Source organism: Chrysochloris asiatica, unplaced genomic scaffold (genome assembly GCF_000296735.1).
Source record: "Chrysochloris asiatica unplaced genomic scaffold, ChrAsi1.0 scaffold00017, whole genome shotgun sequence".
In the NCBI taxonomy this organism is placed as follows: Eukaryota; Metazoa; Chordata; class Mammalia; order Afrosoricida; family Chrysochloridae; genus Chrysochloris; species Chrysochloris asiatica.
In genome coordinates this window covers 1,450,529-1,476,298 of record NW_006408535.1, presented here as the reverse complement: position 1 = coordinate 1,476,298, position 25,770 = coordinate 1,450,529, and the positions used below count along the sequence as shown (strand labels likewise).

The 25,770-nt window shown below is 36.1% G+C and overlaps 1 pseudogene; it reads left to right on the top strand.

The window, feature by feature from the left end:
• Nucleotides 1-2,834: 2,834 nt before the first annotated feature.
• Nucleotides 2,835-5,001, top strand: LOC102826304 (annotated as a pseudogene).
• Nucleotides 5,002-25,770: the final 20,769 nt, after the last annotated feature.

Sequence of the window (25,770 nt, the reverse complement as noted above, 5' to 3'; positions counted from 1 at the left end):
CAATGTGTGAATGAGAATAAAAAATTTAAACAGCTATTGAATATGTCATGCTCTCAATGCATGTGTATTATCAAAGAGAAAATTTTAAACTCAAAATTATATTTTTCCTTTTCAAAAAAAAAAATAGTATTATGATAAAGAGAACAAATAGCTGAGCTGCAATAAGATTTCTGGTCAACTAAAAGATAACACTATTAACAGCAGTTAATACAACATTATATTTTATTTATGTTATAATTATAACACTATTGAAAAGGTAGTATAAAAACAGTGGTTTAACTTTTTCCAAAATGAGGAATGAGGAAAAAGAGAGAGAAAGTGAAACATCTGAAAAATGTGAGAGTATTTGAATAACTGTCAATTGACTAAACGGAGAAAATTAATTTTAAGTGTGTTTATTTCTTGAATAAGCAATGAGCTCAAAGTTATAAAAGAGTAAAGATAGATTTGCTTGCAAGTGCAGATATATAGTAAAATGCATGCAAAATTTTAGTAAATAATAATGGAAGTTATTTTAATTCAATTAGGAAAATATTACTGTTTAATATTTGAGACATACGGATAGAAATTTTCGAAGTAACACAGTTAGATTTCTCCCTTTTACCATCTACCAATATAAATTAAAATTGAATGAAAATTTTGGTGAAAGAAAAATGATGATAAAAATAGAAAAATTAATGAAATATATATGTTAACCTTAAAATAGGGAAGACTTCTCCAATTGTGACCAAAAGAACAAAAAACAAATCATTATTTTTTGCTTATTATTTAAGTGCTTAACAAGTTAAAGTACATGAATCTAAACATTTTTCTTCATGGCAAACATACCTTTTGTAGGTGAATAAAAATTGACTGACTGGAAATAATCATAACTCATATAGCAATATACTCCTTGTAGAAATTATGCTACTTAAAAATCTTTAGAAAACCAGCTACATAGCCAGTGGTTCTATTCACCATATATGTGGGTCACCTCTATTTTAGGAGTATGGTAGGAATTCACTTTCCTGCTCACTCTGTATTAAATATTGCTGCATGCCGTATCATCCATTACGACTCATGGTGAACCTGTGTAGGGTTTCTAAGGTTGTAAATCATTATAGGAGCAAAAAGCCTCATGTTTCTCTTATGGAGTAACAGGTGGATTTGAAAATCTGATATTGTGGTTTGAAGCCCAATGTGTAAACCACTATGCTACCAGGGCTTCTTCTGAATTATGTTGCTTGTTTTATACAATAACATGTGAACAAAAGTGATGTGTACCATTTCTGAGCTGAAAGGTTTAGATTCAGAATAGCCCAAGCCCACTCTTTTTTTTTTTTTTACTTTTTTAGCTAACATATATATACATGTTAAGATGGAACATTAGTAAGCTTGGATCCATAATGGGTTAAGATCAATAGCATTCACAGTCAATTTATGATAGACATTTCACAAGGTCATTAAATAAAAGTTTTCTTTCTACAAATTCACTTGGATTATAAATCAATGATTGATTGGCAGTTTGTTTGCTGCCAGAACATAAACTATTGCTTCCTGACTGATTCACAGACCGTAACTATGAATTTAACAACAATAAAAAGTCTATTTAAAGTGCATTTTGGGTCCTGGTGTGGCACTGTAGAGTAAACACTAGTGACAGTTCAAACTCATCAGTCTCACCTCTGAAACTCCATATAGGGTCATAATGAGCCAGAAGCAACTCAACTCTATGGAATTTAGCAACAACAACACTGCATATGTTAGAGTATTTTAAAAGTAGTTCCGGGTTCAATGAATCCAATGATATGGTACAAATATAAATGTTCTACTTGTGGAGCAACAGCTAAATGGTTTCATTCTTGAACAGGCAAAAATGCATAGAAGATTTTAACTCCTTATCTCCTGGGACAGTGACAGCATCACTGCCAATATCACTTTGTTGTGTTAACTACTGTCCTTCAATACAGAGTGTGACTCAAGTGAGCTCGTTCTAAAAGGAATCAGCACATTGGAGTCACACTCTGTATTGAAGGACAGTACTTAACGCAACAAAGATAAAGATTTATTTTAAATTCAAGAGCCATATGCCTGTCATTATATGTGCTAGATAATCCTTATGATAACTCTAACTGATCATTTTGACATCTCTTTTTCCCTTTCTTCAATGTCAGAGCTAACGGAAAATTCTCTAATGTTCTGAGACAAGTAAATCTATTTTGAGAATAATTTTCTTCAGTTATATTAGTCAAAGGAAACTCAAGGGATATGTGTTTCAGAGTAGCGGTAGAGAATTACAGATTTTCCTACTCAGCCAGAGTTGCACAAGAAAAGGTATATTACTGAAGAGTTGTTTGTATCATGTTTCCTTCACAGAATAAATGCTCTTTAAATAGAAAAACGGGTTCAATCTGTCAAATTAACTGCAACAGGAAGTGGGGAAACACATTTTTCCATCTTCTCACAATTTTTTTTAATAGCTGAAGAAGTGATAAAAATATTTCTAAGTATGTGAAAACTGAAAATCTTATTGACATCTTTTTCACCACATTTTTACCGACTAATTAAAAATGTGAACTCTTGGTGGTGCAGTGATTAAGCACTCAGCTACTAGCAGTAAGGTTGAAGTGTGATATGGGAGTAAGATGTGGCAGTCTTCTTCCTTAAAAGTTACAGCCTTGGAAACCCTATGGGTCTACACTGACTTACAGGGTCTCTTGTGAGTTGTAATAAGCTTGATGACAATGGGTTTTTACTTAAAAATGACAATGATGAGTCACCCCCACGAGCGTAGTGCGAGCTGTCCTTGGCCTTTTCCCACTGCTGTTTGCTTCTTGCAGCCCTTCCCCTTCAAGATGCCTGAGGAAGTGCACCATGGAGAGGAGGAGGTGGAGACCTTTGCCTTCCAGGCAGAGATTGCCCAACTTATGTCACTCATCATCAATACCTTCTATTCCAACAAGGAAATTTTTCTCCAGGAGTTGATCTCAAATGCTTCTGATGCCTTGGATAAGATTTGCTATGAGAGCTTAACAGATCCTTCCAAGTTAGATAGTGGTAAGGAGCTGAAAATCGACATCATCCCCAACCCCCAGGAGCGCACTCTTACTCTAGTGGATACCGGCATTGGCATGACCAAGGCTGATCTCATAAATAATCTGGGAACCATTGCCAAGTCTGGCACCAAAGCATTTATGGAGGCTCTGCAGGCTGGTGCATACATTTCTATGATTGGGCAATTTGGTGTTGGCTTTTATTCTGCCTATTTGGTGGCAGAGAAAGTGGTTGTGATCACAAAGCATAATGATGATGAACAGTATGCGTGGGAGTCTTCTGCTGGAGGTTCCTTTACTGTTCGTGCTGACCATGGTGAACCTATTGGTCGGGGTACCAAAGTGATTCTGCACCTTAAAGAAGACCAGACAGAGTACCTAGAGGAGAGGCGAGTGAAAGAAGTGGTGAAGAAGCACTCACAGTTCATAGGCTATCCCATCACCCTCTATCTGGAGAAGGAACGAGAAAAGGAAATCAGTGATGATGAGGCAGAGGAGGAAAAAGGTGAGAAAGAAGAAGAAGATAAGGATGAAGAAGAGAAGCCTAAGATTGAAGATGTGGGCTCAGATGAGGAAGATGATAGTGGTAAGGACAAGAAAAAGAAGACCAAGAAAATCAAGGAGAAATACATTGACCGTGAAGAACTGAACAAGACCAATCCCATTTGGACCAGAAATCCTGATGACATTACCCAGGAGGAATATGGGGAGTTCTATCAGAGACTTTCAAATGACTGGGAAGACCACTTGGCAAAGAAGCACTTCTCAGTAGAAGGTCAATTGGAATTCAGAGCATTGCTGTTCATTCCCTGCCGTGCTCCCTTTGACCTCTTTGAGAATAAGAAGAAAAAGAACAACATTAAACTTTATGTCTGCCGTGTGGACAGCTGTGATGAGTTAATACCAGAATATCTCAACTTCATCCAAGGTCTGGTGGACTCCGAGGACCTGCCCCTCAACATTTCCCGGGAAATGCTCCAGCAGAGCAAAATCTTGAAGGTTATCTGCAAAAACATTGTGAAGAAGTGCCTTGAGCTCTTCTCTGAGTTGGCAGAAGACAAGGAGAACTATAAGAAATTCTATGAGGCATTCTCTAAGAATTTAAAGCTTGGAATCCATGAGGACTCTACTAACCGGCGACGCCTTTCTGAGCTGCTGCGCTATCACACTTCACAGTCTGGAGATGAAATGACTTCTCTCTCTGAGTACGTTTCTCGCATGAAAGAAACCCAGAAGTCCATCTATTATATCACTGGTGAAAGCAAAGAGCAGGTAGCCAATTCTGCATTTGTGGAGCGAGTACGAAAGTGGGGCTTTGAGGTAGTTTATATGACTGAGCCTATCGACGAGTACTGTGTGCAGCAGCTCAGGGAATTTGATGGGAAGACCTTGGTCTCAGTTACCAAGGAAGGCCTAGAGCTCCCACAGGATGAAGAGGAGAAAAAGAAAATGGAAGAGAGCAAGGCCAAGTTTGAGAACCTCTGTAAGCTCATGAAAGAAAACTTGGATAAGAAGGTTGAGAAGGTAACAATCTCCAATAGACTTGTGTCTTCACCCTGTTGCATTGTGACTAGCACATATGGCTGGACGGCCAATATGGAACGGATCATGAAAGCCCAGGCACTGTGAGACAACTCTACAATGGGCTACATGATGGCCAAAAAGCACCTGGAGATCAACCCAGATCACCCCATTGTGGAGACACTGAGGCAGAAGGCTGAAGCAGACAAGAATGACAAGGCTGTCAAGGACCTAGTGGTCCTGCTCTTTGAAACTGCACTGCTCTCTTCTGGCTTCTCCCTTGAGGATCCCTAGACCCACTCCAACCGCATCTACCGCATGATCAAGTTGGGTTTAGGCATTGATGAAGATGAAGTGACAGCTGAGGAGCCCAGTACTGCTGTTCCTGATGAGATCCCCCCCCCTTGAGAGTGATGAGGATGCATCTCGCATGGAAGAAGTAGATTAGTCATTTCTACCTTCAAAACTTGTGTCCTCTGTAGTTACCCTGTGGTTCCCACAAAAGCCTTGAGTGGCCCTGCCCCACCTGGCTCCATCTGCTGATAAACTAGTGATTATTTTTTCTCCTGGGCCTTGTGTGTAATAAGGCAGGATATAAGGCCCTCAGGCCCTGTTACCCCTCCCTTATTTGGGAGTATGGTTAGATGTTGTGTATTGTGGTTTTTTTGTTGTTGTTTATTTTGTTCTGATATTAAAGTATACAAAATAAAATGATACCGTTTTATACAGTAAAAAAAAAAAAAAATGACAATGATATATATAGAGAGACATTGTTGATGTTGTTAAGTGCCATCGAGTAAGTTATGACTCATAGCGACCCTGTATAGGGTTTCCAAGGAGCAGCTGCTGAGCTTGAACCGCCGACCTTGCAGTTCAAAGTGCTTTGCAGTCTGGCACATTAACCCACAGCGCCACACGACATACGAATATAGACACATATTCAAAATAATTATAATTATGAACACTTGATTGCTTTATCTAATGTTACATGTTTGTTTTTTTCAAATAGAGTTCTGTAATATAAAGATAAAAAAGGTGATCAAGTTCAACATATCAGTGAGAGTTATCTCTGATTTTGAAAGTTTTTGATGAGATTTCATTATTAGCTATTAATGTATATTAAATCTAAGTGAAATGAGTGCATGTAAATACAACAAAGGCAATTTTTCTTATTTTGATAAACATAAGCAAAAGAATCCTTCATGAAAATAAAATACCATCATTCATACTACTTATAATAAAAATATCTTAAAGTAATTTTCGTTTTTTCCTCCTTTATGTTTTCCTTCTTTGTTCCTTCTCAATATGTTTTCTTCTGTTTAAATAGTGGCTGGGTTTTATTTTCTTATTTTTATGTTCAAATTAATTACATCTTATTCTAGGCAGGCACTTGAAAGAGGATTCCCCTTTGGTATTTTAATTTCAGTACGTATCTTCTCCCTGGGGTTCATTACTCCCTGATATTTTAATGTAACAATATACTTTTTTTTAAAAGTTTTTATTCTGAGGTTTACATGGGAGAACATCAGACTTATCCTTACCCTATCATATTTTGTTTCATTGCAATGATTACAGTTCCCTCCACGCATCATCAAATAACCCCAAAGGGTACACCACACAGGCCCAGCCTAATCTCCCCACCCCTGGCCTCCAGCACACAACCCTTCTCCTGCACTGAGTCCAGTGTCCCCAGCCACTCCATCTGTCCATGTCATCTTCTCTGTCTCCATTTCTGGCATCACTCCCTCTCCGAGTAGGATCCCACTCTCCATTCTTCTCACTTGATGGTCCCAGAGACCTCTGCTCCTGGGCTGCAAAATCAATCATTCTCCTCCTTTTGTCAAAAAACATCTATCTCTATATTTCCTAGCCTCACAGTCAGAACTGATGGCAATTATTCACTATTGTACCACAAGAATCTTATTCTCATTTCATTTTGCCAGCCCAGTCCCAACGGATTGGAAATCATTCAGTGGTGATTCTACCTTCCCCCGCCCCATCTGGAACTAGGCTCCCTCTTGAAAGTTTGTAAGCCAGTCACTTCTTGCGTTTATAACACCCACCACCACCCGTTTTGGATAGCCAATGTCATTGTTGCCCATCCCTGTCAACCCTATGTACCGAGGGGGTGGGAGTGATCCTCGTTGTAAAGATTTGTTCACTTTTTTGAGTTACTACATCCATAAGTATAGGTAAAGTTCATCAAATTGTAGCAGGTGACTCTTCTTTTTTCCCCCCTCTTCTGTCTTTTTCTAGTCGAGTTCTGATCATCCAGCCATCAAAGCAAGGTCAAGTGGGTACTATCTGCAAGTATGGGTGTTCTTGTGCATCTCCCCCTCAATTCACATCAGCTGGATGCTTCACTCTCCTCTCAAGTCCTCTGTGGCCATGTCACTGCCTCTGGGCCCAGGAGTCCCCAGGTCTTGCCATATTGCTGGGTGCATTCAACCCATTGACTTTCAATGTAATTATTGATAGGTATGAATTGATTGCTGCCATTATATTAATTTGTTGATAGTGCTGTTTAATATTTTCATCTGTATGCCTTCTTGTGCTCAATTTGTGTTTTTTGTGCTGTTTGTCAGCTTCTTCTTAGATTTCATGTTTGCTTGTTCTGCTTGAAGGTTCATTTTCATGGCAAGTTGTGAAGTATTCACTTTCTTTGGGTTTATCTTATTGTTTATTAACTTTTCTATCCATTTAAGAGAATCTATTGAATCCTGTAATCTACCTGACCTCCTCACCACCTGGATCTCTGTTCCTACATTTATCCCTTCTTTGACATTGATATTATTTTGATCTTTGGTTGACCTCCCTTCTCCTTTGAATTTGTTATTGTAGATTTTTTCTGTTCTCAACTCTGCCATCGATTGAGTTCCAGGTGGTGTTGCCACGCCTGTCAATCTCTGGTTCTTGTCTGTTCCTGTTGGTTTTCAGTCCACAGAACTCCCTTTAGGATGTTTTGAAGTGCTGGATTGTTTTTGAAAAAATCTCTTAGATTCTGTTTATCCTGGAATGTTTTGATTGCACCATCATATTTGATTGATAGTCTTACTGGATAGAAAATTCTTGGTTGGCAGTTTTTTTTCTTTTAGGGTTTTGTATATGTCTCCCCATTGCCTTCTTGCATTCATGGTTTGTGCTGAATAGTCAGAGCTTAATCTGGTTTGCTTGCCTTTGTAAGTAACACTTCTCTTCTTCTTGGCTGCTTTTAGGATTCTCTTCTTGTCTTTGATTTTGTGGGAGAAAGATGAGGTTTTCTACTCCCATAAAGATTTACACACTCAAAAACCCTGTACAGGGTCGCTGTGGGTCGGAACCGACTCGATGGCACTTAACAACAACAACAACATTATTATATGTCTTGGTGACTTTCCTTTGGGGTCTATCCTTCCTGGAGTACAAGTGGCTTCTTGAATGTTTATCTTCTCATCTTTCAAGATGTTAGGGAAATTTTCTTCCAGAAGCTCTTCAACTCTCTCCTCTGTGGAGATATCTTATTATTAATCATATGGACCTCTATCTGCAGGCTTTGAATTGTTTCCATTGCTGTATCAATCTTGTTTGATTGCTCTTGTAGTACTTTCCTGACTTTTTCCTTGTTTTCCTCTATCCCTTTATAGAGCATTTCATTTTGTTTCCACATCATTCTGATCTCCTTCTCAGGCAAATCCAAAACCTGCTCTTCCTCTTCTGGGGAGCCTTTGTTTGTCTCCAGTGCATTTGTCTCAGTTACTCTCTTTTGTTTTTGGACATGTTTTGAAATCATTTTTGTGTTTGAGATCTTTTGTTTTTCATTTCCAGTAGTTATGTGGGTTTTTTAATGCTTAAATGGATGTTTGTTGTTGTGTTATTAAGCTTACTGAGTGTCTCCTTGTGGCTGTGATCAGGAGATAGGCTTCCCTGTTCGTATGTAATGCTTAGCAGCTGTTATTGGCTCTTGTCTCAATGGTGGAATATTATGGGATATGCTTGTAGCTTGCTACATGGCCACAATTGCTGTCTCTTCTTGCGTAATGGAGGGAGAAAAATCTCCCACCTTCAGGAAAAATGTGTGATCAGTAGGACCCAAAGCAGAAGCAATGTAAAAGTGGAGACAAAAACCACCACTTTGAAACAAAAATAAAACTGTGGCCGACTGTCCAGTCACCTTGCTACACAGGCAGTGTGTATGCATGGTAGAAGCCTCCAGCAGTGTGTGGTGGTGTTCACTCACTCAGGCCCCTCCTCTATCACTACCATGGAGGTGTGCAGATAGATATTGAGAAGTTAATGGGAAAAAGAGACAAAAATATGTCTCTGAAGGTCAGTTAGGTATCTGCATGTGCACAGCATAATTCTTGAGATGGTGTCATTCTTTTATGTTGGGTTTTTACAGATTGTTCAATAGTTTGTCTGTCAGGCCTGATGGGCCTGCTATTTTCTTGCTAGATAGTCCAGAGTAAAGGGTCCTGCAGAAGTTAATTTTTGGGCTGTGACCCCAAGGCTGACGTCATTCAGATATGACTTGACAGCACTTAACAGCAACAACAATGAATAGCAAAACATTGTCAGATACAGTACCAGAAGATGAGCCAATTCTGAAAAGCAGCAAAATCCTGTCAAATGTAGTCACAGAAGATGAGCCCCTCAAGTTGGAAGCTTATTAAAGTACAATTGGGGAAGAGCTGCCTTCTCAAAGAGGAGTTGAACATAATGACATAAACCAAGTTTCAGAACCTCTATTTGCTGATGGGACACAACTCAATATGAGAAGAAGCAGCTGTAAACATTCAATAATAATTGAAACATGGAATGCACAAGTGTGAGTCTATGAAAATTAGAAGTTAATCAAAAATGAAATGGATCACAGGAAAAGACTGATATCCTAGACATTAGTATATTGCAATGGACTGCTATTGTTTTATAGGAGCTGACCATTTGTGTGTAGCTGCCCTGGGTTGCATGGGCTAATTTTATTTACTGTGAGAAACTTATTATCATCCTGGAAATATTGCAAGATTCTTTTACTTCCAGAGTTGTGTATATTAATAATACAGACATAGAATTGAATGGCATTTCCCAGAATTTTAGGTCCTATTCTATTTGATTTACCTTTCAATATATATAGTGTACATTACATAATGCATATGTTGTCACAATGTTTCTCATGAACTATAAGATTTATCAATGTGGAATTTAAGGGATAAGATATTTAAGAAATGAACTAGGGTATATTTTTCTTTACTTGTCCAAATGTATTTTTGATATATCAGCATAGAGATATGACCATTAATAAAAAGCACTGATGATGGATTTTTTATCTTGTTTTTCTTTGTAAATTCTCTGCTTATAATCCAAGAAAGCATTTAGGGCAGATGTTTTTAAGTATACAGCGGCTGATTGTGCAAGTTCGATTTATTTATTGTGTAAACTTGGGGTCCAAGGTGACATTTTAACCTTTAACATTTAACTGCTTATGAACAGGCATTGAACAAATTAGATACAATGGAAAGTTGTTTCCACAGGATAGGTAGCTAAATTAGGTCAGTCAAGTTGGTGATACCTGTCCATTAACCATTTATGCATTATTAATCAAATTACAAGAATAAATTATTAACCATTTTGAGCCAATCATATAGTTTACTATGCCAGGAAAGAAACAGTGAAAAGGAGTGGCATTGTGCTTCATCCAATGGAACATTTCAAGGACTACTTTGAAGTACAGTGCTGTCTGTGATTGGATAATATCCATAGGTCTACAAGGAAGATCAATGAAGTAGTAGTATTCAAATTTACATATCAACCACTAAATTCAGTGATGATGACATTGAAGAATTTTACCAATTTCTTTACTATGAAATTGGTCAAATTTGTGATCAGGATGCCTTGATAATTACTGGTGAATTATCAGTGTGATAATTACTGGTGATAAATACTGGAATGTTAAGGTTAGAAACACAGAGAAAGGATCAGTAGTTAGAAAATATGGCCTTGGTGATAGAAATGATAATAGAGAGCACAGGATACAATGTTGGAAGACCAACAAATCGTCATTTCAAATACCTTTGTATACAACAGAAAAGGTGACAGTTCACCTGGACCTCACCAGATGGAATGCATGGAAATCAAACTGACTACATCTGTTGGAAAAGATGGTGAAAAAATTCAATATCATCAGTCAAAACAAGACTAGGGTCATACTGTGTTTATATGCAAGTTTAAGCTGAAGCTGAGGAAAATGACAACAAGTGCCAAAAAGTCAAAATATGACCTTGAATATATCCCACCCTGAATTTAGAGACAATCTCAAGAATAGCTTTGATGCATTAGACACTAATGACAAAAGACCAGGAGTGTTGTGGGGTTACTTAAAGAAGACAGAAAAATGTCATTGAAAAGATTAGGAATAAAGAGACCAAAATAAGTGTCACAAGAGACTGAAACTAACTCTCCAGCATAGAGAAGCTAAGTAAATGGAAGAAAGGAGGAAGTAAAAGTGCTGAAGCAAAATTTTCAAAGGGAGGCTCAAGAAGATAAAGTCAAATATTATAATGAAATAATCAGAGACCAAGAGTTAAGAAACCAAAAGGAAAGAATACATTTCTCAAGTTGAAAATAACTGAAGGAAAAATTCAAGCCTCAGGTTGCAATATTGAAGGATTCCTTGTGTAAAATATTGAATGATACAAAACCGTCAAAACAAGGCAGGAGTATAGAGTCATTGTACCAAAAAAAAAAAAAAAAAATGTTCAACCATTTCAAGAGGTAACACTGATGGTATTGAAGGAAGAATTCCAATCAGCACAGCATTGCCAAAAAATAAGACTTCAGAAATAGATACAAATAGAAATCTTCAGTAAATTTGTGTAGCACTGGAAATGCTCACTCCTTTATGGCAAGGTATTTGGAAGACAGTTACATGGCCAACTGATTGGAAGAGATCTATAGAGATCTATATTTGTGAACACTCAAAAGATGAGTATTCCAGTGGCATGTGATAATCACTGAACAATATAATTAATAACACACCCAAGTAAAATTTTGATGAAGATCATTAAAAAGTGGTTCCAAAAGTAAAACTGAAGAAGGTGTCTTACGGCAAGAAGGCAGACAAAGTAGACACACTACACAGACTCTCTACAATGAAGGTACAATAGACATAGATGAAAATCCTGGAACCTGAACTTCAGAGGAAAGTTTAGAGAAATGGATTGAGTGCTTGCTGGAAAGGTAAACTGGATTGGGAAGGCAAGAGAAGGAGAGTGTCTTATGAATACCTAACCAGATGTGGTGTTACCATTTTGAATTTTGTGATTAGCTTTGGCAACAGAAGGTGGTCTGGCACAGCAGATCCACACAGGTGACAGGAAAGGTGTGATTCCTTCTTTTTTCCTCAGTCTCCAGGTGACCAGAGGTATGGCAAGTTTACACCTTCATGCACCCCCCAGTGCAGACCCTGCCCTCCAGGAATTCCAAGCCAAGTGGTTGTAAGGCAGGGCCAAATGTGTTGCTTTGATGACCGGATTCAGGAGTGCTTGGCCCTAGACCTGTAGAGTCCACTGAGCCACCAGACCAACATTATTATAGCCAAAACTATCATAACCAGCCATCCTGTCACAGATTCTTATGGTCCTAACAGGCACTGAAACCATATCAATCAAAGGCCTCTAAGAACTACTTCCACATTAAGTGCCCTGACCATAAATAACTAGGCCTAAAGGAACTCCAACCAGAGCAACAACTCCGCTATCACATTCCTCCAGCATGCACCTCTTGAGCTCCTTGGCTGGCAGTAGTCCCCTAGAGTTTTCTCCTTTCTGGATCCTACAACTTCACTTCTTTTTGGTTTTTTGCCATTCATTGTTTCATTGGCTTTGTTGATTTATTCTTTTTTCTCCATCTTTTTATTTTTACATTCCCTTAAAGTTTATCCTGTCAATCTCCACTTTCATTTTTCCTTCTTTTTTCTGCCTCCATTTCTCATTTTCTTTTTATTATTTTACTCTCTGTTTTCATCTTCCCACTTTAAAAAATCATTTGTTTTATATTTTATTTCTTCCTTTTATTTTTTCTCTTCTTTTTTTGTATTCTACAGCTCTATTTTCCTGTCCTTCTTTTCTACTCAGTTATTATAACCTTTTCTCTAGTTGCTTCCTGTTTTTTTCTCCTTTATTATTTTTTCTTTTCATTGGTTTTTTTGTTTGTTTATTATGTGTTGTTTTCTTGTGTGTGTGTTGAGAGATAGTCTCCTCTTTCCCACCCAAAAGGAGACAACAACCTGTCCACAAGTCCAGCCACAACTGAACTCTCTGCAGCTCTTTCCACTGGGAAAGGACCAATATCAGTTCCTAAAACACCTTGTCAGTGGTAGACAGCAGCCAATATCAGCCAAAACCACGCAAAACTGAGGTGCACAAATGGCGAATCAAGAACAGTGCACACACTTCCATTCTCTAGCTGTACCCAAAGGAGATAGCTGGCAAGAGCCTAGGAACACATAAAGATATAATCAATCAAATAAATGCAAATACAACAATGCCATAATGTCCTGGAAACAAGAGACGATTTTAGCTTACACTAAGAAACAACAGAGAATGGCTCAATCAAATGACTAAGATGTAGTTCCAGAATATGATTTTGAGGACAAAAAGGCACTAGAACTAACTGAAAAAGAATTTCAACGAATGCACTGAAATGATAAAGCACTAGATACTAAGCAATGGAAATATGAAATAGTGAGCTTGAGGATTAAACTGTAAATACTAGTATGCTGAAGAACAATCTGAAAAAAAGAATGAAAAAATCAGTAGAAAGTCTAAGAGTTATGTGGGACACCATGAATAGGAATAACATACTGGTAAGAAAAACTCCAGAACAGAAACAGAAAATAAAAAGTACAGAGGAAATTGTTGAAGAGTTGTTCATAGAAAGCTTCCCTAACATCGTGAAAGACGAGAAGATAAGCAAACAAAAAGCTAAACAAACCACAAACAGAATAGAACGCCCCCCAAAGATCAACAAAACATACCATAATCAAAATTTTCAAACCCAAGACAAGGAAAGAATCCTGAAGTAAGCTTGGGAAAACAAAAAAGTTACCTACAAAGGAGAACAAATAAGACTAAGCTCTATATTCTCAGCAGAAAGCAGGCAGACAAGAAGGCAATGGGATGACATATACAAAACTTTGGAAGGAAAAAATTGCCAACCATAAATCATATACCAAGCAAAGCTGTCCATGAAATATGGTGGTGAAATTAGGACATTTCAAGATAAACTACATTATAGGAATCTGTAATAATCAGACCAACTTCACTAAAAATACTAAAGGGTGATCACGGGACTGAGGCTCAACCACAGCATACAACAACCTGAGATATACATACATGACAAAATCGTTCAAAATTCAATCCAGACTTACAAGTATTTACATTAAAAAAAGAGAGAGAGAAACTATAAGACCAAAAATAGGGAACAAGAAGTATGAATTTAAAATGAAGTCAACTACAAAGCAAAAAGAGGGACTAGCGTAGAACTTCCAAACTGAGAAAGTTAAATAAGTTTCAAGATAAAACAGGTTGTTTTAAATGTGGGAAATTAATAAATGACAGGATTACTTCAAAGAAAATTGTCAGGCTTGCAGAATGTGCTCTTTGGTTGTTTAAATTATTATATATTCCAGAGTATTTTTGGTGATACCACCCAAACAAACCCCAAAAAACAAAACCAGAGGCAATAGAAGCAAATACTGTTGAATGATGCACAGAGGAGATTGTAATCGTTGTGATGAAATGATGGTATAAAATCGATATTCTCTTATGTAAACTGTTACTCAATTCACGATAAAAGTAAATTAAAAATTTGATTTAGGGAGTTCAAACTCAAAGAAACAAATGCTACTCCAGTTCAAAAGATTGTTATAATAATAAGCTAAAATAAAATGTTTATATTAAAATAAAATACTTAAGATTTAAGAAAAATAAATATAAATGAGGAAAAGAATAATGATTTAGTAGACATTAACACAAAAGAAATGAAAATAAAAAAGAACCCCACAAAAAAAATTAACTTGCAATGAAAATTATGTGGAACAAGGAAATAAGCAGCACCACAGAAAAACACACAACAAAATGACAGCAATCCATTCATACCTTTGATAATTGCACTGAATGTAAATGGATGAAATTCACCAGTCCAGAGACAGAGAGTAGCAGAATGCACTAGAAAACAGGATTATTCAAAACATTGTCTACAAAGACTCATAAAAAAAGGAAGACAACCTAAATGTCCATCAACAAAAGAGTGGTTAAACAGTTTTTTGTACATACACTTAATGGAGTACTAGGCAACGTTGAAGAATAATGATGAATCTGCAAGACATCTCACAACATGAGAAGTTGGTCAGTCTTAAAATGATAAATGTTGTTTGAGAGCAGTGTTGTAAAAAGCTAAGAAAAAGTTATCTTGATAAAATATTCTTTGAAGTTTACTGGAGGGCAGAGGAGAGTAATAAATATTCATGTGCTAGAATATAGACACGTGTTAACATTGGTGGCAGATGGAGTAGGCAATATACAACAAGAGGGAGGTTAGCAGATAAAGGCAGCGTGAAACACAAGGAAGAATGCAAGCTTATAGTACATGGAGGGAATTGCAATCATTTTAAAGAAGCAACATACATGATTTGTTGAATGGAAAACTGATGATCTGCTCTGCTTGGTATATGATTTATGGTTGACAATTGTTCCAGGGTTGTATCCATTCACCATTCTTATTCAAACTCTAAACTGAGTAGACAATACAATTATATGAAGAAGAATGTGACATCAGGATTGGTGGAAAACTCATTAAAATTTTTTTGTTGTGAAGATGATAAAATCTTGCTTGCCAGAAGTGAAGAGTTCTTAAAATGTTTATTAATAAAGATCATAGACTACAGCCTTCAGTATGGACTGCACCTCAGTGCAAAGGAAACAAAGAGCCTCAGAAGTAGACTGATAAATAGTGAATAAATAAATGGAGAAAATATTTAAGCTGCCAACGGCTTCATTTTGTTTAGACCCACAACCAACACACACTTAATGTAAGCAGCAGTCAAGAAATCAACATATTGCATTGTGAAAATCTATTGCAGAAGACCTCTTCAAAATATTTTTGAGCAAAGATATCAGTTTGAGTAATAAAGTGTACCTGATCCAGGCCATAGTATTTTCAACCACCTCACATGGATGTGAAAGTTGGAGAATGAATAAGGAAAGCCATAGAAGAATTGATGAATTTGTGTTGTCGTGGTTTGAGAAGAATATTAAAAGTTCATTGACTGCTAGAAGAACAATTAAATCTGTGTTGGAAGAAAATACAGCCAGGATGCTCCTTAGAACCTAGGATGGTGAGCCTTCATTTCTCATACTTTGGGCATATTGTTAAGAGGGACCAGTCACAGGAGAAGGACATGATGCTTGTTAAAGTGTACATCTCAGAACCTGAATAAATGTGGATGACATCAGTGAAATTGGTCAGTCTCAAAATGATAAATGTTGTTTGAGAGCATTGTTGTAAAAAGCTAAGAAAAAGTTATCTTGATAAAATATTCTTTGAAGTTTACTGGAGGGCAGGGGAGAGTAATAAATATTCATGTTAGTACAAAAGACTCAGACTCTCAAGGAGATGGATTGACACACTTGCAGCAGCAATATTTTCAATCATAAAATTGTGAAGATGAAGTAGTACCAGGCATTGATTCCTTGTGTTGTGTGTAGCGTCTCTATGATCAGAACCAACTCCACGGCACCTAACAATGCCAGCAATATGCAGACACATTCATTTGTGCAAATGGTATTGTTGCTGTTATTGTTAAGTGCCACAGAGTTGGTTCCAAATCATAGTGACCCTGTATAGGATTTCCAAGGAGCAACTGTTAGGTTTGAACTGCCAACTTTGTGTTTTGCAGTCCAGTGCTGATCCTACAGCATCATACCAGGAATATTAAGGCCTAAATTCAAGCTAATTCTTTCAAGCAATAGTTGTTGAGTTTATGGTTGAAGCTTTATTTTAGCTTAGAAACTTCCTAAAGATGTTTGAAGAAGTAAATAATGCATAGTGAGTGTGATTTTGATCTAATGCAACTGAAAACTGCAAAGGCATTTGCTTTTATCATTTAAAGTGAGGTCACTGAAGAGCACATTGCATTGGGTGACCATAAAATAGAGTCAAGTTCACTCTAACACAGGAGACTTGAATCATTCCTTATAATCTCTTTTAGAGATCATTTTAGACATGCTGGTGTTCTAAATTATTAAATGTTGAGTATATAATAGCATCATTGTGATAATAGTAATGGCATTTTAGTAAAACTTATGAAAGAATAAAATATATTTAAATGTCAATAATAAGCAGATAGATAGCAAAAAATATCCTAATTATCTAATAGCACAATTATAATGGTCTTTTGGGTGCATCTCAAAAGCAGTTATATGGGGTGAAATTTACCAGTTTGTATCTTAAGCTATAGGAATGGTGATCATATGCTTCACAACCCTATAATATTGAAAGTGACATGGCACACTGGGTTTTCTTTGAAGTATAATCCTGACATTTACTTTGGAAATACCAGTAGTAATGAGAGGTCATACAGCCATAATTCAATTTTGGTGAACAATCAGGATATATAATTGTAAAAAAAAGCCCCTTTTCTTATTTTCTTTCTCAAATTAAGGGTTTTTTGTTTTGTTTTGTTATTTTTCTTTTGAAAATTAGTTTCCATAACTCATTAGGACACAAAAAAACTTTGAGATATATATTGCCATATTCACATTTTTTAAGGATTTATCACTTCTTTGATAAAACATTTGTAAAACATATTTTGCCTTTTAAATGGGTATAATTTAAGACTTAAGCAGCTACTGAGATTTCTAGCATAAGTATGAACATACAATGCATTAATATTCTCAAAAGAGGCATGCTTCAATTCATAACAAGGAAAGGTGTTAGTGTATTTTCAACGAAGCACACCATTCAGTAATGTTCTCGATATTATATATGTTGCCTGAGCATGATAAAAAAAGCAGAGAAAATTATATCCATTTAATGCCTAACATTTGTCCAATCAATGTTGAATATTTTCTTTCACGTATTTTCAGTTATGTTTTAAAATAATTAAGGATGAAAAATATTATTATTGTTATTCTACAGAAGTCTTGGTGGCACTGTGGAATAAGTACTACTCTGATAACAGCAAGGTCAACAGTTCAAACACACCAGCCACTCCATAGATGAAAGATGAGGCTTTCTGCTCCTGGAAAGATGTTAAGTGTTGTCGAGTCGATTTGGACTCATAACCACCCTGTAAAGGGTTTCCAAGGAGTGACTGGTGAGCTTAAACCACCAACCTTCAGTTCGACCTTATGTTTGAGTGCTTATCCTATAGTGCCACTTCAGAAACTCTATACAGGGGCTCTATGACCTCAGTTGTCTCAATGGCAGTGGGTTTTGCTTTGTGTTTTTTCAGCTTAAAGATGAGGAAACTGGGGCTTAACGAGATAAGAGATTTTTCTCAAAAATATTGGTTGCACTGTGGTAAAAATATAATTTAAACTTAGGTATGCTTATTTTCAAGTCTGGTTTTCTTTCAACTAGTAAATTTTGTTCTTGTAATTACAAAATGTCCAAATATGACTATAAAATTTCAGTTCAAGATTGTATAATGTTACATATGTAACATTAAATTTTTGAGACTACCAAGGAAACAAGTCATTTTTAAGGCCTCTTCTCTAAATGGGTAATATTCTATATCAGATTGAGAAATTCATCTCTGATTTGGGAAAGTTTGGGAATGATATATGTGTCATGGACTAAATTAGGTAAGAAGAACTAAAGCAGATATAGATTCTTAAATTAAGGCTTTTGGAATATGATGGCGAATACATATATATATATACGTGTGTGTGTGTATATATATATATATATATATATATATATATATATACTTTTATAATAGTAGTCAAAAAGAAGTAAAATGTGAGCAAACTTACAGCTTTATTAGAAACAGAAAGCTATCATTATCTAACATTGTGGTCTTGGCTAAGTTAGTTAACCTTGGTGAGACTTAGATTCTTCACCTGTAAAATGTGGATGAAGATAATATTTATTTTAGGTATATATTTAAAAATGTATGGCTCTAAGAAAAAAATTAATCTAAAAATATATATTTAATGTAAAAACAGTTGGGTTAAGTCAGTAGTAATAATGATAATGATTAACTTTATTACATACTCTCTTATCCTGCAACTGCCTTGCACTCTCACACAAACACACGTGCACAAGTTCCATTTCTTTTCTATTGATTTTACAGCAAATTACCAAAAAAATATTTGCATAAAACAACTAATTACTTAATTGTTTAGCCAGAAAGTCCAATTAAATCTTATAAAGCTAAAACGCAGGTGTCAATAGTATAACTCTGTATATTCCAGAAGATAATCTATTCCTTGTTTCTTCCAGTTTTCGATGGCTGCAAACCTCCCTTGGTTTGTAGCCACATAATTCCATTCTTTGCTTTTGTACTCTCCTTACCTTTAATCAAATTTTCCTCTAACTTCAACTTATCAGAAAAATTCATAAATCTTCAGTGGCTGAACACTCAGAATTGGTTTGTCTCTCCTTCTTCCTCATCTTTCTTAGTCTGAAAGCTAATCACATTCACCATCTACCTAGATAATCTAAATCAATCTGCTCATCCCCATATCCTTAATTTTGTCACAGCTGCAAAATTCCTTTTGCCATATTCCCAGGTTTTGGAGATTAGAATTTGGATATGTTTGGGAGCTATTATTGGTTACAGATTTATCAAGTAACAAAGCTAGGATTAGTTTCTCAATCCTAGTTATTAGTCTGACTATAATAACTTCAGTACTCTCCAAAACCAAACAAATAAAATTATTAGGGAAGAAAACATAACACCATAATGGATATGAAATAAATATATTTGCAATAATTTGCTGTTCAGTTGTTAAGTGCTAGGAGTCAATTTCAACTCATAGTGATCTTGTATACGGTTTCCAAGCCTATAAATTATTTGAGAGAGCAGAAAACCACATCTTTTTCCAAAGGAGCAGCTGGTGGGCTAGTAAAACCAACCTTGTGGTTTGTAGTACAGTGCTTATCCTATAGAGCATTTAGTTATAAAGTAAGTATTGCAATCTACAGAATTAAAACCTATATACAATACATCAGAGTCCTGGTGTGGCACTGTAGGATAAGCACTGAACCACAAGGTTGGTATGAACCACAAGGTTGGTTGCTCAAACTCACCAGCAATTCCTCAAAAATCCTATAAAGGGTTTCTATGTGTTGATACTTACTTGCTGCCACTTAACAACAACAACAGAAATAACATACAATATGCCAACAAAATTCTATTATGTCTTTTTTCACACTCACAGGAAACATAATACTTCCCAAGCTGTTAGCTTTCAGATTGTTTTGGTAGATTCCTAAATTTCAATGCTACAGATATTCCTGAGTTTAGATAATTTTTCTTACCATCACAGTTCCATTAAAGAGTAAAATAATAAATAATAATGAATATATTAGTCTTATTTTTTTTTGGTTTTCACCAACAACTGGTTTTACTTGACTTCTGATATAAATTTTTATGGGGTCTTGGTTTGGCACTGTAGGATACATACTAGACTGCTAACCACAAGGCAATCAGTTCAAACCCACAAGTTGCTCCTTGGAAACCCTATATAGAGTCACTATGAGTCAGAACTGACTCAATGACACTTCTCAACAAAACAATATGCCAGAGATTCATCTATGGTAACAGAAAATAATGTAAATTATATCAAACCTGACACTTGAATGCAAAAGTAAAAGAAATGGTGGTAAAAATTGGCTTTAAAGATATGAGTGACATAAAGATTTGCTTCTCTTATAACACAAAGATAAGGAAACACTATAAAAGTTATTAGAACTAGACATACACATGGAAATTTCTTATGTGATGACAAAAAGATAAGGTCAGAAATAAAAATCAATGATGTAACAATCATAAATTGGAAAATAGTAAGGAAATAATAATGAAAATGAAGGCAAACATCTATCAAATCAAGAATTTAGTAAGACATTTTACAAAGTTGATAATTTAAGAAAGAGTAAAATAAACATATAATTTTAATATATACATTTATCTGCCAGGACTTTAGTTGGCATAAGTGGTTTGCAATTAATTGCTAACCTGAAGGTCAGTAGTACAAATCCACCCATTAACTCTGGATATAAAGTCCTGGCAGTCTGCTTCTGAATGATTACAGTCAAGAAAAGCCTATGAGACTCTCTCTACTCGACAACACATGATGCCGCCATAACTAGAAATCCATTGGAGGATAACTTTTTTTTTTTTTTTTCTTTAAGTTAACTGTCAATTGGGCATTAAGCAAAAATGTTTGCATCTCATGCACCTGAGAAATTATATTATGACTAAGATGGAGACTTTGGGTTGTTTTTCATTATTTTTACTAAAAACTATTTACTTACCTAACTCTTTCTGCCCTTATTACCATCAATCCACCTAAATGGAGAAGTAAAAAGATAACAGGCCCCCTAATTTTATTTTTCTTTATACAAGAGACTGTTGTCAAAATGTGTTATGTGCCCATTTGAAATTCACTCTTAATATCACAAAAACTAGAACACATCTCTTTTGCATTTAGAGCCCACAATATAGACAAGACAGACAAGTAAGTAATTATAATTGTAATATTAGGGGATGATTACTCAATTCATCTATCAGTTTGTCTTATTGTGGTGGCTTGCATGCCTATATGATGCTGAAAGCTATACCACCAGTAGGTGTTTTAAATGCCAGCAGGGTCATCCAGAGTGGACAAGTTTCAGAAGAGCTTTCAGACTAAGAAAGACCAGGAAGAAGGAGAGACAAACCACTTCTGAGTGTTTAATCACCGAAGATTTATGAATAACAGCTGAACATTCATTGCCAGATAGAGCATCCAAGTAGGAGTCATTCAACTTGAATGGTACTCAAAATACTACAGGGGAGGACTGCCTCCTCAAAGTAGACTTAGCCATGATAAAACAAATAGAGAAAAGCTTTCTGGACCTTCATTTGCTGATAGAGCACAATTAAAAATGAGAAAAAGAGCTTAAAATATCCATTAATATTGAGAACATGGAATGTATGACATATTAATTCAGGACAATTGAAAGTTGTCAAAAAATAAAATAGAATGCATAAAGATTGATATCTTAGACATCAGTGAGCTGAAATGGGCTAGTATTGGACATTTCAAATCATATGGTTTACTATGCTGGGAATGACAAACTTAAGAGGAATAGCTTTACATTCATTGTCAAAAGAAGATTTCATGATATATCTTGAAGTACAGTGCTAACTGTGACAGGATACTATCCATATGCCTACAAGGAAAATGACTTAATTCAACAACTATTCAAATTTACACACCCTAAACTAAAGCTAGTAATGATTAAATTGATGAATTCCACCAATTTCTTCAGTCTAAAATTGACCACACATATAATCAGTATGTATTGATAGTTACTGGTGATTGAAATATGAAGGATTAGTAGTTGGAAAATATGGTTGTGGTGATAGATATGATGCTCACAATCAAATGATAGAATTTTGCAGGCACAATGATTTATTCATTACAAATACTTTTTCTCAACAATATAAAAGGTGACTATGCACATGGAACTTTTTCCTGATAGAATACACAGGAATTAAACTAACTGCATGTGTAGGAAGAGACATTGGAAAAGCTGAATATCATCAGTCAAAACAAGGCTGGGAACACACTGTGGAAAAGTCTACCAAGTACTCTTTTACAATTCAGATTGAAGCTGAAGAAAATCAAGTTCATGAGAGCCAAAATAAAACCTTTAATATATTTCACCTGAATTTAGAGATCACCTAATGAATAGACTTAAAGCATTAGACACTGATGACTGAAGACCACAGAGCTGTAGGTTGACATCAAGAGCATCATACTTGAAAAATAGAAAAAGACATTAAAAAGACAAAAAAGAAAGGAAAGACAAAAAGGATGTCAGAAGACACTTAAACAGCATCTCCACAACATTGATGCTAAAGCAAATGGAAGCAATGAGGAAGTAAAAGATCTGAACAGAAAATTTCAATGTGGAAAAATTTCAGAAGGCAAAGTATTATAATGAAATATACAAAAACCTAAAGTTAGAAAACCAAAAAGGAAGAACACATCCAGCATTTGTCAAGTAGAAAAACTGATGAAAAAATTCAAGTCTTGACTTCCAATATTGAAAGATTCTAGGGCAAAATATTGAATGATGCACAAAGCATCAAAAGGAGATGGAAGGAATACATATAGTCACTGTACCAAAAAAAAAAAAAAAAAAGGCCAATGTTCAAATATTTCAAGAGGTAGCATATGATGAAGAACCCAAGATATGGAAGAAAGAAGTCCAGGCTTCACTGAAGGCACTGACAAGAAACAAGACTGTGGGAATTCACTGAATACAAATTGAAAAATTTCAACAAATGGATGAAACAATGGAGACTTTCATTTATCTATGTCAACTAATTGGAAGTGATCCATTTTTGTGCCCATTGCAAAGAGGGTTAACACAATTGTTGTGGTTAGGTGCCATTGAGTCGGTGCCAACTCATAGTGACGTTACGCAAAGCAGCCGAAACACTGCCTGATCCTGGGCCAACCTCACTATTGTTGCTACGCTTGAGCCCATTGATGCTGCTACTTGGCCAGTCGATCTTGCTGGGAGTCTTCCTCTTTTTCTCTGACCCTCCACTTTACCAAACATGATATCCTTCTCCAGCCACTGGTTCCTCCTGACAATATGTCCAATGTATGAGAGACAAAGTTTGGCCATGTTGGCCTCCAAGGAGCACTCTGGCTGTGCTTCCTCCAACACAGATTTGTTTGTTCTATGGGCAGCCCATGGCACTTTCAATATTCTCCTCCAACACCATAACTCAAAGGTATCAATTCTTCTATGGTATTCCTCATTTACTATCCAGCTTTCACATGCATATGAGGTAATAGAAAATACCATGGCTTGGGTCAGGCATACCTTAGTCCTCAAGATGACATGTTTGCTTTTCAACACTTTAAAAAGGTCTTGTGCAGCAGATTTGCCTAATGCAATATGTCATTTGATTTCTTGACTGCTGTTTCCATGAGTGTTGATAGTTGATCCAAGAAGAATGAAGTCCTTGACAACTTCAATCTTTTCTGTGTTATTAAGAATGTTGTTTATTGGTCCAGTGCTGAGGATTTTTGTTTCCTTTACATTGAGATGCAATCCATACTGAAAGCTGTGCTCTTTGATCTTCATCAGTAAATGTTTTAAGTCCTCTTCACTTTCAACAAGCAAGGTTGTATCATCTGCATATAGCAGGTTGTTAATGAGTCTTTCTCCAATCCTGATGCCACGTTTTTCTTCATAGAACCAAACTTCTTGGATTATTTGCTCAACATACAGTTTTAATAAGTATGGTGAAAGAATACAACCCTGTCGTACACCTTTCTTAATTATTCACCATCCAGTGTTTCTATGTTCAGTTTGAACAACTGCCTCTTGGTCTATGTATAGATTCTTTATGAGCAGAATTAAGTGTTCCAGAATACTCATACTTCACAATGTTGTCTGTAGCTTGTCATGATCCACACAATCAAAAGCCTTTACGTAATCAATAAAGCACAGGTAAACATCTTTCTGATATTCTCTGCTTTCAACCAAGATTCATCGGATATCAGCAATGATATCCCTCATTCCACGGACTCTTCTGAATCTAACTTGAACCTCTGGAAGTTCCCTGTAATGTTGCCTTGCAGCTGTTTTTGTATTGCCTTTAGTAAAATTTACTCACATGGGATGTCAAAGAGATTGTCTGATGATTTCCATGTTCCGTTGGGTCACCTCTCTTTGGCATGGTCACAAATTTGCATCTCTTCCAAGCAAAGGCAGAAATCATGGAATGATATCAGTATCACATTCACATAAAATTCCCTGAAGATAATTCAAAAACATCTGCAAAAATACACCAACAGGCAAGTATAAGAAACCAGAAGAAGCTATAGAACCAGAGATAATCATTGCTGATATTAGATGGATCTTGGCTGAAAATAGAGAATGCCAGAAAGATGTTTACTTGTGCTTTATTGAATATGCAAATACTTTTGACTGTGTGGATCATGACAAGCTTTGGATGAAATTGCAAAGAATAGTATTCCAGAACACTTCATTGTACTCATGAAGAATCTATACATATACCAAGAAGCAGTCACAAAACAGAACAAAAAGATATGGAATGGTTTAAAATTAGGAAAAGTGTGTGCCAGCATTGAATCCCTTTACCGTGTTTATTCAGTCTGCATGCTGAGCAAATAATCTGAGAAGCTGTATTATATGAAGGAGAACATGGCATCAAAATTAGACTAAAACCCATAAACAACCTGCAATATGCTAATGATACAACCTTACATGTGGGCAGTGAAGAGTTCTTAAAATTCTTACTGATGAAGATGAAGCAATACACCTCTTTTTATTGCACCTCAATAGAAAGAAAACAAAAATCCCCACAACTAGACCAATAAATAACATCATAATAAATGGAGAAAAGATTGGCATTTTCAAATACTTCTTTATGCTTGATTACACAAACAATACTCTTGGAAGCAGCAGTCAAGAAAGAAAAAAGCATATTGCATTATAAAAATCTGTTGCACAAGACATATTTGTTTGAGGACTAAGGGGCATCGGACCCAAGTCAAGATATATCCAGTAGTCTCAAATGCATATGAAAGTTGGACAATGAATTAGGAAGATCATAGAAGTACTGATGCGTTTGAGCCATGGTGTTGGAGAAGAACATTGAAGGTACTAAGGACTGCCAGAGGAGTCCTGGTGTAGCACTGTGGGCTAACATGCTGGACTGCAAAGTCGTTTGAGCTGCAAGGTTGGTGGTTCAAGCTCACCAGCCACTCCTTGGAAACCCTATACAGGGTCACTATGGGTTTGAAAAGACTCAACAACACTTAACAACAAAGGACTGACAGAAAAACAAACATTTCTGTATTAGAAGAAGTACAGTCAAAGGGATCCTTAAGATCTGGTGTGGTGAAACTTTGTCTCTCTTTTTCAGACATGTTATTGGGAGGGACCTGTCCCTAGAGAAGAACATAAGACTTAGTAAAAT